The sequence below is a fragment of the Drosophila pseudoobscura genome, chromosome 4, assembly GCF_009870125.1.
Source record: "Drosophila pseudoobscura strain MV-25-SWS-2005 chromosome 4, UCI_Dpse_MV25, whole genome shotgun sequence".
In the NCBI taxonomy this organism is placed as follows: domain Eukaryota; kingdom Metazoa; phylum Arthropoda; class Insecta; order Diptera; family Drosophilidae; genus Drosophila; species Drosophila pseudoobscura.
In genome coordinates, this window is record NC_046681.1 from 28,059,326 (window position 1) to 28,073,316 (window position 13,991).

The 13,991-nt window shown below is 42.5% G+C and overlaps 1 protein-coding gene across 3 annotated transcripts in view; it reads left to right on the plus strand.

Moving 5' to 3' along the window:
• The first annotated feature begins 268 nt into the window (after nt 1–268).
• haf (leucine-rich repeat and fibronectin type-III domain-containing protein hattifattener) overlaps nt 269–13,991 on the plus strand; it is a 62,629-nt gene continuing 48,906 nt past the window's right edge. The window contains exons 1-2 of one of the 3 annotated variants that reach the window (XR_004469102.1): nt 269–369; nt 2,166–2,234. The gene's annotated coding sequence lies outside the window, so the exon portion shown is untranslated. Of the gene's footprint in view, nt 370–2,165; nt 2,235–2,268; nt 2,710–13,991 lie in introns of those variants that run through there. The other 2 variants (XM_033379709.1, XM_033379710.1) reach the window with 2 other exon arrangements.

A 13,991-nucleotide genomic window follows, 5' to 3' on the forward strand; every position in this document is an offset into this window, starting at 1 on the left:
TGTTCTAGAATTGATCAAATGTTTTCCATCTAATGTATCAATAAAGGCCAAAACCAGTCAGTCTCTGTTTTAAAGGTATTTCAAGGGTATTTTGAAGGGAGTGCTCTTCTTACAGAAACCAACAATGGGTATCGGGATCGAGATATATACGCAAGACACTCATTATATGCATGAATGTGTCTAAAAACATATCAATCTGAGAAAAGATCTTTATTAATCTTTGTCTTCATTTGATCTTGATCTTTTTTAAAAAAAGTTTGGAAAACACTATCTTCATATAATACGCTGTCTGCTGCCTGCTGCTTTCAGTCACCTGCCAGCGGTTCAGCGCGTCGCATCGAAGCGGCAGAGTCGTGGTCGTTACAGAGAGTATGTGAAAAGCGTGTTTCTTTCCCTCAAACATTTGTGTTTCCCTAAACCCCCGCCATCCCCTCATCTTAACCATTGTGTGTGCTTATGTGTTGGTGTTAATTTTGCATGTGTTTTTTTGTTATTTATAATTCAAACACACAAAATATCTAAAAAAAAAAAAAATAAACCTATCCTGTTTGAGAACCTGTTTTTTGTTCCACACAAACATCTTTGGGTTCTGTTCTATCTAATGCTCTTTGATTGAACTCGATTCGAAGAGCAGCAACAGCAGCGGGTCTCCGGCTTCGGCTCTAAGAGGAATCTTAAACGCGCGCCGTGACGTCGTCGTCGCAGTCGCAGTCACAGTCGCTGTCACCGGTTCCCGTCTCCCCGCCGTCACCGTCTCCGTCTGGTTCTCAGCACCGTATCAATAGAAGTTTTTCATTTGATTTACCGTTAGCGGTCCGCCGCTACCACGGCCGCCTAGCACTGCTGGCTTTTAGAGATACCCCTGCAGTGGTGGGGTATGATGGTTGCGGACTATTTTGGGGGCCTATGAAGAGAGAATAGAAAAAAGAAAATATAGGCTATAAAGACAGGCTTGATGGTGGGAAAAAGCATTCCTTGTCTTTTTTTGTTTCTGAAAGATATTCCCATCAAATTCAACAACCCAAAAACTCGGCCAATTCGATTCCAAATCCCATGCCTGCATCATCCTCTAATGATAGTTTTTCAAGGGTATCCCATACTTCGTCCCAAAGACCATACATTTCTACTACTATGTTCTCGAGTGGGCAGCGCCAGCCAAGCGTGCATCTTTGTGTTTAGAAAGCCACTCGGCAGGTCCCAGACCCACTCCCCAAGTCCCCCCCGACTGCGTCTCTGCGTTCACCCCATCTTTGGGAGGCTTCGCGCTTGGGGCCTGGTCTTCACAAAAAAAAAAAATAAATAAAAAGCTAAAAGGCAGCAGAATCAAAGCAGAAGAAGGCTTAATTAAATTTAAAGCAAACTTGGCTCGAAAACTGTCTGCAGACAAATACCCATCGAAAGCACACACACACACACCCATACATAGATACATATGTATATGGCCAGACATTATAGATTGACCGACTTCTTGTAGCGAAACCGAAACCCCCGTTAATTGATTGGGTTCTGGAATCTGATTTTACAGCCGTTCATTTGCTGCGAAGAGAGAAAATTGGATAGAAAAATATGCGTAGAGTAGAAATCAAATAAATATTGGCATAGCCAAACAAACAAATAAATAAATCAATTGATTTGCCATGCATTTGGTAACTTGTGAACCGATACGAGTACGATTTGTAAATGTTTGAGTACTCTTTCGATGGAACAACTGGCTAAAAAAACAAAACGCATTTTTCCGCAAATAAATATGTGAAGTGAAATTCCAAACCAAACCCTTTTCTGATATTTATTCCAATCAAATAAAATACCAAAACCAAAACAAGAATTTTATGTCGAAAAAAAGCCTTTAAATTCGTTATAAAAGCATGTGCCTCAAACAGACAACATTTCACATTTATCGCCGGACTGGCCGACTGGCAATCATAATTATTATTCGTGGCATTCCAGGCCCAGTTCTCATTCATTCATTCATTCTCGGTTGGTTTTCGGAGGGCGGGGAAAACCACACGGAAACATTCCACCAAATGGGCAAACAGGTTGCCACAAAAAACAGCTGAGGCCAGAAGGAAAATGAAAAGTCAAACACGTGCACGGTGGAACGGTAGAACGGCGGAAAAGGTTAACGAGAACAGCAACAATAAAACCCAACATTTTTTATCAAACAGAAAACAAAACCAAATTTAAGATTCGCGCGGAAACTGAAAACCAATTATTACAAAACGACCCAAAAAAAATTAATAAAAACGTTAAAAATATCTCCTAAAAAAGTAGCCAACAAACGACCAAAAATATTCCTTAAAAAGTCACCTAAAAACCACTGAATATTCAAAAAAACCAAAATAAAAATAAAAACCACCAAAAAAAAGAAGGCGAACAACTAAAGGAATTTTCAGGCGTTTGGCATTTTGTCAACCCGTAAAGGGCCACCCGAAAAAAGAGAGAGAGAGAGAGAGAGAGAGAGAGGGAGAGAGCCGCACAAGTGGCTGCAACAAAAGGGCTACCACCGAATCCCAGACCTCACGACCCCTCTGGAAAACGAAAAACTCAGGCCGGAAAACGCTTGTTTCGACACGTGAGAGGAACAGAGAGGCAGAGCGGCAGAGAGAGGAGTGTGGCTGCAGCAGCAGCAGCAGCAGCAGGAGGAGGGGGAGGAGTACAAAGTGAGGCCAAACCGAGGCTAGTGACAAGAAACAACAACAAAACAAACAGGTGAGAAAAGGAGACCCTGCATGAATGAATGAGCGAGTGAGTGAGTGCCTGAATGAATGGAAGCCAGAGCAGGAGCTGGAGCAGGAGCAGGAGCAGTGGTGCGGCTTTAAGGGGTGCGGGGTTACAGGGTACGGGGTACTGGGTGCGATTGAGTGATTGAAACTGATAAAGAATAATAATAAAAAAGGGCTTTGGCTGTGCCTGAGGATTTTCCCAAACAATTCTGTCGTACCCTGTCAATGTACAGAAAAAGAGTGTAATAAGCTGTTGGGTTGTAAGTAATAAAAAGAAAAAGTGCTTGGAAATGCATGATATGAGTGTAATATTCGGATCTATATAGTACAGATATTTCGAATTGTTCTGGGTCGTTTTGCTACGTCGTCGTCCGATATTCTACTCATATATGCGCAAGCGGGCAAAGCGAGTGAGCCAGGGTTGACGCATAAGCGAAGCGAGTGGGGAGGAGGCTTAAACCCAAAATATCATATACTAAGTAATTTAAAGATTCCTTTTGAAAATTGTCATAAATTGAGATAATTGCCATAAAGATATGGAACGCCGATTGGACAGTCTACAAATTATACATTGTTATGGTCTATAATAAAGGAATGGAAATAGTTGCAACTTAACCCAAAATGATTGTAATTAATATAGGATATTGTAGTATTATCGGTATATGCTATTCGGTATTCTATTCAGTAGAGGATGCATATATTTTCGTAGATTTTTTGCGAGGCTATTCATTGTACCTCCCGAGATCCATTCAATCCAAAGAATACCTCCAACTACTGGGTAACCCTAGTCGGAATATCGAAGGTACTTTTGTGCTTTCATGTTGCTTGTTGTTTTCCTTCCATTTTCCCCCCCTGCCCCACTGCCTCTCGCATTGTATATATGCAGGAGGAGCTGCCAGGGAGAATTCTGCTCAATAAGCAATTAATATGCACAAGTGTCTGCCCGCCGCGAGAGGGTTGCCCAATTGAGTTCCTCTGTACGTTCGGTGGCAGCCCGAAATCTCCGAGCGGAAATGGTCTCGGTTTTCGGTTTGGGTTTGGGTTTTGTCAGTAGTGTCTCTGTTGTGTCTGACAGTCTTGTCCGTCCGTCTGTCTGTCCGTACGTCTGTCTGTCTGTGTGAAAAAGCGGGAAAAAGAAACACCCAACGTGGCGCATTGTTTCGCTTTTCCCCGGCAGTGTTAAGAGCTTAATTTAATTTCAAAAAGGTTTTTCAGCTTGATGGAAATTGAGTTTGGTTTTGTCGTGGAAATTACAGACACCCGAAAAAAAATCATTGGAAAATCATTGGGGAATAAAGAAATCCATGGCTTTGCAGCTCTGAAATCTTGAACAAAAAATTCTACCAAAATAATTGGATGAGATTTCTTCTCTATTCCACATTAAATAAATCCCAAAATAGTCTGTAAAAATCCCTAAATTACTGTCACGCGTCTCATGAAATCGAGGAGCCATTTTTCAGCAATTAGTAAAAATCTTGGTGCAGCATTTGGAGGGCACTGCGCTGAATCTGTTCCTATTATCTCAATTGAAATTTCCCTTTGAGTAATTTGAGACCAAATTTGATTCAGATTCTCTTCTTGACGGTGGCTTCCACTCTCCCGCCTTTGTTTCGCAATTTCTGCGTTGGCCCCAGTCACGACTTTAACATTAATCTATTGCAATTTATATTTGCTTTTGTTGGAAACTGCAAACATCCCGAAACATACAAACAGAAAGAACTATTAAGCAGGGGCGTAGTCGGAGGGGGGAGATCTAGTACATATTTCACAGTATAAAAAGGGATTCCCCGACACTATTCCTACGTATTCCCTACCTTTGACTTGCGGCTTAAGGAACTACACTTAACCATAGACCCTCCTCTGCTAAGCCTCTGGACCTTTCGGCTTAACTCTTCTCTGGGAAGTTCCCCAAGTATCAAATAAAGTTAGCCCGGAAAAGTTGCCAAAACGTCTGAGGGAATGCCAAAAATACGCAAAATAAAAGCTGCAGATAGAAGAGAGCAACAACGAAAGAAAAACGAGATTCGACAAAAGAAAAACAATGCCACAAAAGGGCACAAATAATGCGCTCCGTATTGCCGGAGTCAAGTCGAATCCCCGGCTCCGGTAACCGTCTCCCGGTAGTCGGGGAGTCCTTGATACCATCTCTAGGCCACGTCGGGTCTCTCGTGAAATATCGCACTTTGCTTATAGAAATTGTTATCTGTGCTGGAAATAGAAATTCAGGAAAAGTCCAAATAAACCAAAACACAAACAAAAAGTGGAAAAGAGATGAGAATAAAGCAAAGCGCAAACACACACAGACACAGACGCACACATCGACGCACACAAAAGTAATGTGAAACACAATAAAAGTGTCTAACTGTATGAAGAAATGAAAGTCAAAATGTGGAAGGGGGGGAAGGGTGTGAGGCAGAGGCAGATGCTGGGGCAACATGCGTTCGGTACTTCTCAGTAAAGAAGCATCTTCTTTGTTGGCTTCATTAGCTGCCTCAATGACTTTGTTTCTCTTCGTTCTTCGTTCTTTATGATTCTCTTTCGTTGATCTTGATCGTGAACTCGAAAATATTTCGAAAATGTGCTAAAGCATGAGTGAAAGAGGCAGAGAGAGAGGGCTGCCTCCTCGTGTCTGGGGGTTTGGAGAAGAAAGCGTGCAAATTATGGTTTCTAGGAAACTGGGTGCCTTCCCACCTGCCCAGCAGAGAGCCACAGTGGCCACAGATATAGCAATTACTGGAGAAACAGGTGTAATTGGGGAAGTAATATTTGAGCTTTGAGGCACTGAAGAATGCCTTGATGGCCAGAGTGCAGTGGAACGTTTAGGCCATGAATTACAGTGGAGTTTCTCTGGCTGCAACTAATGTTACGCCTATCTAAGGAGCCCCAACCGCAATCCATCTTCACTACTCATCGCCACAACCTTCAAGACGCACTCGCATCTTTTTAGTTACTACTCCGAATGCCTGGCGTACAAGGTAGTAACCAAGTTTCGTTATATGGCCCACAAAAGCCACAGAAGCCACTTCCTCTCTGCCAAAATCTGTTGCCCCCGCCTCTCGCGGGGATAATTCAATTATGATCGGGGTGGGGAGGGGAACATCGCGAGAGGCAGAGCAGACAAAGCTAATGAACACCGACTGAATGGCAAGTCAAGTGGGAAGAAGACAGGGCTCATCATAATGATGGTGATGATTATGTTGAATGTAAAATGGGAAAACGAAGGCAAGTGCAAGTGCCAGAGAGGGAGAGGCACACAGCTGGAGGGGAGGAGCAGCAGAGTGCATGCCAAAGCGGGATGGTTGAGCAGAGTGCAGGCGCGAGCGCGAGGGGGAGAAAGAATACAAATGAGTCGCCGCGGCAATGAACTCGAAAGAAGAAATGCAGACTCACACACAAACAAAAGACGAGTGGAAGAAGAAGAACGAGAATGCATAACTTACAAAAATAAGGCAGGCTGGACTTAAGAAGTCGAGCTATTGATACCCTGGGGGATTACTATTCAGGGATTCTGATTAGGAATTTATTTGCGATTTGGAGGGAGAGCAAAGAAGTCGGCAGAGTTAACAGAGCAGTTAACAGAGACAGAGAGAGAGGCTAGCAGCGGCCGTCGCTCAAAGAGAGGCGACAGCCGAGTTTCAACGATCGACGACAAATATTCGGGACCGAAGTCTCCTTCGAGCCACACGCATACATACTTATAGCGAGGGCAGGCTTTGTTGAAATTCTAGCTACGGAATACCCGAGGCCGCCTTTAAGCCTACAAGCATGGACATATGTACATATGTATGTATATGTTCTATTCTGCTTGGATTGGGTTTGTAATGATCCAGCATACCCTCTCTGCTAGGGTATCAAAAGCCTGCCAAGCACAGAGAGCAAACCCGAGCAGAGCACACAGAATGCCGTCTACGCTCTGCCTCTGGATCCTCCTCTGCCGCCAGCGTTGCAGTTGCAGTTGTCAGTGGCATCATTATACCAACAGAGATTTTTGTTGGCCTATTAGGAGGAGCAGAAGAAGGATGGCGCCACTGGCTAACAGAAAAGAACTGTATTTTCTTTGCAGCTGCAGAATATTGTTAGCCGAAGGAGCAGGCCAGGCGGCAAAGGAGTGAGAGGGGCAGCCGCATCTGTTTCTGAAAGGAAGAGAGGGAGAGGGAGAGCGAGAGAGAGCGTGAGAGGAGAGGGCGAGGGAGAGGTCATTCATCCAGCGTTTATCGCGTTAAGGCTAGGCCGGGCACTCTCCCCACCTCCCGCTAGATGTGGCACTTTATTAACATATTTCTCACTCTCTCCATCTCCCTCCCACACCCTCTTTCGTGGTTACTGTTGTCGGTTCCTGCCGCACCCGCTCCCCTCGCTCTTCTATGTGGTCTTTGCATTCTTCTCCTTCTGCTGCCAAGAGCGGTTGTGTTTGTTGTTGCTTTCTTCTGCTATTTGTTTATGTTTTTAGTACGTTTTTCTTAATATTTGTGTGTTTCTTCTTCTATTTCTTGTTTATTCTTATTCTATTTGGTGTTATTCTTCTGCATTTGATTCTATTTCTTCATTCTTTTGGCTATGGGCTTCTTATAGAGTATGAATTCCCTTTAGGAAACCCATACCATTAGTTGTAGGGTATAAATTTGTCCAAACCGAAGAGCTTAGGAATATACAGGATGTAAAAGTAGAGCACAGGCCCTTGCCGCAGCTCTCAACGTTACCGTTCGTTTACATTTTGAAGACGACATACTATACGTACATTCCTTACCTTATCAAGGTCCCTTTCAACTACTCTCCACATCCTGATATTTAAAGTTCTCAAATATTCACCTTCACCCTTCAACCTTAATCACTTTGTAATGCGTCAAAAGTTTTCGAAGGGTATTCCCCAGGCGACTCCTCTGCCCACTGCTGCTATTCCGCAGACACTCTCTTTTTGAGGTTTCCTGCTGTCCTTCAGTCTCCCAGCAGTGGCTGCGGGAGTGTGAGAAGAGGCAGAAGCTGTCTGCTAAAGAGGTCCTCCTGGGACCCTCTCCTGACCAGTGCTCTGCCCCTCTCCGACTAAGGTTCCAGCTCTACGGCTATACGGCCGTAGGACGCTTCTTTTACGGCTGCTGCTGCTGCTGCTGTTGGTGACGCTTGCTTTTATGCATTCCGCTCTCTCCTGCTTCCGATCCGGCCTGAGTTTTGGCCTACAGTTTTTGGCCAGCAGGAAATGGCCGACATTAGACGGAGGGGGGCCCTGGCACGTGTTTATGTTGCTTTGCCGTTATTTTATGCTGCACGCTGTGGCAGGAAATGCGACAGAAAATGCATTCGCCAGTCGCCATGGAATTTTCAGCATTCCCCCATGGCGGAAAAACCGTTTTCCTCTCCCTCTATCTCGGGGTTTTTGTTTTATTTGTCATCCTCTCTCTTGGGCAGAATTTTTTCGCAAGCATAAATTTTGGCCAGAAATACAAGGAGTATGTGCTCTGGCTCTGGCTCTGCGCTGGCGATTCTGCTTTAGATTTCATTTCCATTTCATTTCATTTCAGTTCAAGCCGAAGAGAAAATAAACAGGAATTCCACATCAAGCGACTGTTTCTTTTATATCCAGAAGTTTCGCCGAAATGAGACTTTTATGCTCCGCCTATAAAGCCCAAATAAAAAGCATTCTTTTCGTATATTTTTAGCAAAAGAAAAGGAATTTTCTTAGCCCAACATTTCAACGTTTTAAAAGAGATTTCTTATAAAAATATTTTCAAAATCGAAAAATATAGAAATATTTCTAAGGCGGAGCACAAAATTGAGGGATAATAAAATCAATTTAGGGAGAAACTACTTCTAAAACTCGAATATTATATATATAGAATAATTTATAGAAGGAAAACTTAGAGAAGAATCTATCAATAGGGGGAGAAAAAGAGGAGAAGGGAGAGTGTTACATCAGAGATTTCTTATAACAATATCTTCGAAATAAATATGTATTGAAATAAATAATAATAAAATTAATTTAGGCAGAAAGTACTTCGAAAACTCGATTATTATATATATAGTATAATTTATAGAAGGAAAACTAGTAGAAAAATCTTTAAAAAATCAATCGGGAGTTTTAAAAAGTTAAAAATATTTACTTAAACCTCATAAGAGTTTTCCTAACTAATTTCAGCTTTTTTTGATGCCCATAAAAATTCCCAAAAATCTAAAAAACTCCCAAAACACTAAAAGCCTCAATCCAATCCAACCATGAACAGTTTTCCCAACTTTTTACTTGGAAAATTAGTGGAAAATGTGCGCCCATTTACAAAAGAATGATTAAAATAAAGCGCAGGGAATGATAATTTTCATGCCTGACAGAATTCCATGCCATGAAAAGTTCTCCCCGAAGAGGAATACGTTGAATATGAGCCGTAATAAATATGCAGATGAAATTAACTAATCTTTTGTGGAACTGTCTGTTAAGCTTTGCTTAAATTAACACCTTGCGGCGGAAAAACAAGTTTTCTAATGGAATTCATAGGGTTCTGTGCTGTGCTCTTTTGTGTGTGTGTGTTGGTTTTTCCTGGTATTTCCAGCCACTCGTCAGCCACTCATTAAAAAGAATGCTGTCGCCCTCGAAAGTCGCTCTTCACCCAAAAAGAACTGCAGCTGCAGCCATCAGCCAGCCAGCCATTCCTTCACTTTTCCAGCCATCCATTCCGTTCCCCCCCTTTTCCCCCCATTAAAGCAACCTTTCATTTACACTGTGCTCCAGGGCATGGCATTTGCTTCTGGCCATTGACCATCATCGGAGTTGTAAAAGAGATGGAAACAAGAGAACGAAAGAGAAACAGGGAAACAAGGAGGAAACTTTGTTGCTTTGTTATCTGTGTCTCTTTGCTGTTTTCCACACAGTATATTTTGTGGCTTATTTGCATTATTTTAATTTCAGAAATTCATTCAATAAATCTCAATAAAAAACAAAATTCTTACGGTTGTTCTCAAGAATCAGAACCGTTATGCAGGGGCCCCATTCCTAATTAATTTTCAAATCAAATGGAATGGAAAGGAGTGGGGGGAAAACCCTACAGAACGACTGGAAGCATATGGCAAAACTTTCGACTTGCAATTCAATTTAGACTTGAACAAAAAAAAACTGCTACTAGTAGAACAGGAAAAGCAACAACAATCATAGCCGGAGAGAGCAAAGGTAGAAAGACAAATTGCAACTTTTTGAGGCACAAAAATCACAGTTAGCAGATAGTTTTTCCACTCCCCCCATCCACGGGTTTTCCCCACCAAACGACACAAGACACAAGGAGAAAACTTTGTCCTGCCGCCCGCCCGCCCGCCCGCCGCCGGAACACTTGAAACAAATTGCAATTTGTTCCCTTAGCCTACAGCACGAGGGTTAAATGGTTTTCCAGGGTATGGCGGGAGAGTATAGCCTATAAATTAAGTGCAGCAATTAATAATTTAAAAGGCGTGTTAATTAGAGAGTTAGGGGCGGAAGGAGGAGCAGGAGCAGCAGTAGCAGTGCCAAAATGTTTCGCCTAATTGCAGTTTCAATTAGGCGCATTAGAGAAATCCTTTCGGCGAAAACACAGTTTGGACTTGGACTCCCACAAATTTAAGTTTTTCTCTTTTTCTTGTGGGTTTTAGGAACTTTTTCTAATGGGCTTAGAATGGGTTAGAAGCTTAAAGATAGATTAAATCATCATTTGGTCGAATGAATTCCTTGAGATATAATACCAATAAAATTCAAATATATATCCAAAATAAATCTTTATAAATCACAAAAACATTTCCCCCCCGTCAAGACAAATACTTTCACTATTATTTGTAACTAAAACACTTTGTCTTTCTACCTCTCTCTCTCCCTCACCCTCTGCCCTGTCCATTTCCCTCCAATGACTGGCGATTGTTCTGGCAACATGTGCGAAAACTTACATCTGACACTGTGCTGTATATATATGTATATATTATCATTAAGGTGGCCATTTCCGCTTCCTTCCGCTGTGTCTCTGGCTCCGAATCTCTGTGTCCATTTGGGTTTCCCTTTTGCGCACCATTTCATCGGGCTGGGGTCCAAAAGCATTTTTCGCTGACAATTGGAGACCCCTTCTGGACATTGTGTATAGAAGATACACTGAAAACAAAGATATACCATTGATAGAGAAAACCATTTCCTGCAGTGCTTTTCACCTGAAAACCAGAACCTCCTCCTTTTTGAAGTACCGAATTCTCTTTAGTTTTTTCTTGCAGTGCACCACCCATATTTCATTTCATTGTACGCGATATTTCTTTGGGCGGATGCATCCTCTAACTGGAACCAAAACCAAAACCAGCAGCAGCAGCAGAAGCCGGAAGCAGAACCAGACTGCTGACTGCTTAATATTTCACTTTGGTCACCGGCCAGGCCAGGCCGCACTCTGTTCAGTGAATCTTTTATTACATAACTTGGATTAGATTGAACCGAATGGAGCTGCCGCTGCTGTGGCATGCCCCTCACGTTTCACGCGGCTGCCTAATTTAGTTATGCAGCTACTGGCACTATCCATCGCAAAAAGAGGCGTAGAAGGAGGCGGAGACAGAGGCTCGATTCATAACCGAACCATTGCTTATTCACAATCAATCAGCGTATTGAATCGGGGCAGATTCCCGTTACTCTTGGCCATTACCGGGCCATCGCTTGCCGGAGTGCGGAGTGGGTCCACAATTAGCTTCCCGAGTCATGGAAAAATTCTGCGATTCGCCGAATTGCAATTGGATTTTCTATGCCAATTAGTTAATTAGTGGATAAGTGAATGCTGGAGAGGTATCACATGATGATTCGTTGGGATATTGCGGATACATACATATAGTCCTGGGTGTTGCAAATAAGCGGATGATTGAGAGGGAATTTCCGTGCAAATGATTGGAAAATGTTCATAAACAGGCGTGGCGATTGCACTTGGAGTTCCAATCAGGGGATTAATTAAATGGTAGATGAATAGGGAAAATGCAGAAGAATGTGTTGAAAAATCCCAGAGAGAAAGCCCGAACGAACTAAGACTAATGATGTGCTTGAAAATTGATTAGATCCTGGTTCATTTTTAAAGAATTTTCGAAGAATTCGCACGAGAATATAGACTTTCGAGATAATATTCCTATAGCCACTTAAAGTCCAAGTTCTACGTTTTATTCTACATTTTCAATGAAAGCAAAGCGAATAATCCGCATTAAAATGTAGCCAGATTTGTTGATAAATGAAACAAGTGTTTGCTTAAATTCCATTTCCCGTCCTTTTAGACTTTTCCATGACTAAGTTTTAATCCACTTTGGAGTTCAATAATTATGGTCTTTGCCTTGAATGGGTTGCAAATTCGTGCCATAATGCCACTCCCCTCCCAAGACCCAGACACCCCACCGTAATGCCAATATTCCCACAGTTAATCAACAAAAGCAAATACGTAATTATTCGCAATGATTTGCGTGTGTGTGCTTGTGTGTGTTAACAGCTTTGAAATCGAATTGCAAATCGCACGGCTTGTCCGACACCGACAGCACCGTTAAACCCCCCAAAAGCTGCATTCACTATTCATAAATCGCTTGAACGACATTCAAGCGATTTGCAGCGGGGCGCAGAACCCAAAAACCCGAAAACCCCTACAAGAGGCACATACTCGGAACAATGCGTAACTCCAACAAAACCAAATGCGAGCCCAAATTGAATCGAAACTAAAACCGAATCCGGCTAAACCAAGCCGAACTGAAAACCAAACAGAACAAAGGCTAAGCGGCTTTTTCCAATTGAACCCCAGACCTCGGACCCCGTACCCCGTACCCCGTGCCACGGACCCCGGACCAGAGGCTAGTGCAGCGGCCACTGGATTGTGCAACATTACGTATGAGCAACAATTAAAGCCAACTTTTAATTTATTTCCTGCACAAAAACATTCCATTTTAATGATGTAAAAATACCAAAAAGTTTATAAATAAAAACTCCAACAGCGATTTGCTGCAATTCAAATTAAGAACAAATCGAAACAAAACAAACCAAAATATGTTTAGCTTTTGGGGCTCGTAGGTTAAGATACCCCGTGAGAGTCCTTTGTTGTTTTGTTTTCGGGTAAGGAAGATACATATATGATCATTCGATTGTGATATAATTTGGAAAATATTTCTATGATTTATAAAATTTTTAGGATGTCCTTCTGTGTTTTCAAACGATTGCCTCCCATGACAGATATTCATATACAATTTTTCGCCCTTTTAATCTCGTTTTTAAGGCCAGCAAATCCCTATTTTACCATGAAAATTTATGAAGCAGAGTGCCCATAGTATTGATCCAGATTAGCCTTGGTTTCAGTGCAGGTTTTCCTCCCCGAAAAAAAAGCTTAATGAGCACAGGAATTCACCTTTTTCCAAGTACTCTTCAAATTACGAGGAAGCCTGCCATCTGTCAGTCTATCTGACAGCCTCCTAGCTGTCAAACACAAACAAAATGGCGCAGCTTCTGCGAATTGTGACAGGAATCAGCTGATAGATGCATTGTGATGGAAGAAGTGTTTCCCTATCGATTGAGAGGCGGCCCCCGAAATTTTCCAATATTTGAATAATTTTATTCAACCCTTCAAATGCCATTGACAGTCACAGATGTATCAAAAAACTCAGGAATATTCGTACAAATGCCTGTGTGCCTCTGGGTCTAATGGTTCCGCAAAACAGTAATACCCTCGTAGGGTTAGTGATACCCCATAAAAGATTGAGTTGCAGTGCAAAATATTATACGAATTCGAATCGACAGACGTCGGTAACTGACCCAAATGGGAAAATTGCTGAAAAACTAGCAGCGGCGGCAGTGGCAGCAACCTGCTGGCTGAAACTGAAGCACAAACAAAACTCCGCACTAAAAAATAGTTTCTAATGAGGCAAATTAAGCAAACGTCAAACAATTAAAACAAAGCCAACAAAATGAGCGCGTAATTATTTTCGTATAATTAAATTCCATTTAGCCAAGACTCTGCCATGTACGAGTATGTGGCAGCCACAAGCGGCTGCTTAGCTGCCACGCAAAAAAATTTGTGTAAGCTTGTGTGCATTTCGGCTTGCAACACAGGTGCAACAGGTGCAAATTACGACAGAGCCGGACAGAAATAAAAAAAGGGTGAAGCCTCGCGACGGGTCGCATCGGGAGGGCTGGTGGGGGGTGACAGTCGTAATCGCCTGCAATCAACTCAAAACAACAGCAAACGAATCCGTTTCCGCCACTGAAAATTAGTGAATTTTGTCAGCGTCAGTGGGTCAACGGAAAAAAGGCTTTTGGCCAACTCTGACGAGGGCCAA